Source organism: Mus caroli, unplaced genomic scaffold (assembly GCF_978045245.1).
Source record: "Mus caroli unplaced genomic scaffold, Mus_caroli_1 scaffold_3, whole genome shotgun sequence".
NCBI classification, from domain to species: Eukaryota; Metazoa; Chordata; class Mammalia; order Rodentia; family Muridae; genus Mus; species Mus caroli.
In genome coordinates, this window is record NW_028227258.1 from 150,855,921 (window position 1) to 150,858,680 (window position 2,760).

Here is a 2,760-nt window from a genome sequence, read left to right on the forward strand (position 1 = left end):
GGACATCTTCTGGATATATGCCCAGGAGAGGTATTGCTGGATCCTCCGGTAGTACTATGTCCAATTTTCTGAGGAACCGCCAGACTGATTTCCAGAGTGGTTGTACAAGCTTGCAATCCCACCAACAATGGAGGATTGTTCCTCTTTCTCCACATCCTCACCAGCATCTACTGTCACCTGAATTTTTGATCTTAGCCATTCTGACTGGTGTGAGGTGGAATCTCTGGGTTGTTTTGATTTGCATTTCCCTGATGATTAAGGATGTTGAACATTTTTTCAGGTGCTTCTCTGCCATTCGGTATTCCTCAGGTGAGAATTCTTTGTTCAGTTCTGAGCCCCATTTTTTAATGGGGTTTGATTTTCTGGAGTCCACCTTCATAAGTTCTTTATATATATTGGATATTAGTCCCTTATCTGACTTAGGATAGATACAGACCCTTTCCCAATCTATTGGTGTTTTTTTTTTTTTTTTTTTTTGTCTTATTGATGGTGTCTTTTGCCTTGCAGAAGCTTTGCAGTTTCATGAGGTCCCACTTGTCAATTTTCGATCTTACAGCACAAGCCATTGCTGTTCTATTCAAGAATATTTCCCCTATGCCCATATTTTCAAGGCTTTTCCCCACTTTCTCCTCTATAAGTTTCAGTGTCTCTGGATTTATGTGAAGTTCCTTGATCCATTTAGACTTGACCTTAGTACAAGGAGATAGGAATGGATCGATTCGCATTCTTCTACATGATAACAAGCAGTTGTGCCAGCACCATTTGTTGAAAATGCTGTCTTTCTTCCACTGGATGTTTTTAGCTCCCTTGTCGAAGATCAAGTGACCATAGGTGTGTGGGTTCATTTCTGGGTCTTCAATTCTATTCCATTGGTCTACTTGTCTGTCACTATACCAGTACCACGCAGTTTTTATCACAATTGCTCTGTAGTAAAGCTTTAGGTCCGGCATGGTGATTCCACCAGAGGTTCTTTTATCCTTGAGAAGAGTTTTTGCTATCCTAGGATTTTTGTTATTCCAGATGAATTTGCATATTGCACTTTCTAATTCGTTGAAGAATTGAGTTGGAATTTTGATGGGGATTGCATTGAATCTGTAGATTGCTTTTGGCAAGGTAGCCATTTTTACAATGTTGATCCTGCCAATCCATGAGCATGGGAGATCTTTCCATCTTCTGAGATCTTCTATAATTTCTTTCTTCAGAGACTTGAAGTTTTTATTATACAGATCTTTCACTTCCTTAGTTAGAGTCACGCCAAGATATTTTATATTATTTGTGACTATTGAGAAGGGTGTTGTTTCCCTAATTTCTTTCTCAGCCTGTTTGTTCTTTGTGTAGAGAAAGGCCATTGATTTGTTTGAGTTAATTTTATATCCAGCTACTTCACCGAAGCTGTTTATCAGGTTTAGGAGTTCTCTGGTGGAATTTTTAGGGTCACTTATATATACTATCATATCATCTGCAAAAAGTGATATTTTGACTTCATCTTTTCCAATTTGTATCCCTTTGATCTCCTTTTGTTGTCGAATTGCTCTGGCTAGAACTTCAAGTACAATGTTGAATAGGTATGGAGAAAGTGGACAGCCTTGTCTAGTCCCTGATTTTAGAGGGATTGCTTCAAGCTTCTCACCATTTACTTTGATGTTGGCTACTGGTTTGATGTAGATTGCTTTTATCATGTTTAAGTATGGGCCTTGAATTCCTGATCTTTCCAAGACTTTTATCATGATGGTTGTTGGATCTTGTCAAATGCTTTTTCCACATCTAACGAGATGACCATGCGGTTTTTGTCTTTGAGTTTGTTTATATACTAGATTACGTTAATGGATTTCCGTATATTGAACCATCCCTGCATCCCTGGGATGAATCCTACTTGGTCAAGATGGATGATTGTTTTGATGTGTTCTTGGATTCGGTTAGCAAGAACTTTATTGAGGATTTTTGCATCAATATTCATAAGGGATATCGGTCTGAAGATTTCTATCTTTGTTGGGTCTTTTTTGGTTTAGGTATCAGAGTAATTGTGGCTTCATAGAATGAGTTGGGTAGAGTACCTTCTGTTTCTATTTTGTGGAATAGTTTGTGAAGAACTGGGATTAGATCTTCTTTGAAGGTCTGATAGAACTCTGCACTAAACCCATCTGGTCCTGGGCTTTTTTTTTTTTTTTTTTTTTTTTTTTGGTTGGGAAACTATTAATGACTGCTTCTATTTCTCTGGGGGATATAGGGCTGTTTAGATCATTAATCTGATCTTGATTCAACTTTGGTACCTGGTTTCTGTCTAGAAATTCCTCCATTTCATCCAGGTTCTCCAGTTTTGGTGAGTATAGCCTTTTGTAGAAGGATCTGATGGTGTTTTGGATGTCTTCAGGATCTGTTGTTATGTCTCCTTTTTCATTTCTGATTTTGTTAATTAGAATGCTTTCCCTGTGCCCTCTAGTGAGTCTGGCTAAGGGTTTATCTATCTTGTTCATTTTCTCAAAGAACCAGCTCCTTGATTGGTTGATTCTTTAAATAGTTCTTCTTGTTTCCACTTGGTTGATTTCGCCCCTGAGTTTGATTATTTCCTGCCTTCTACTCCTCTTGGGTGAATTTGCTTCCTTTTGTTCTAGTGCTTTTAGGTATGTTGTCAAGCTGCTAATGTGTGCTCTCTCTAGTTTCCTTTTGGAGGCACTCAGAGCTATGAGTTTTCCTGTTAGAAATGCTTTCATTGCGTCCCATAAGTTTGGGTATGTTGTGGCTTCATTTTCATTGAACTCT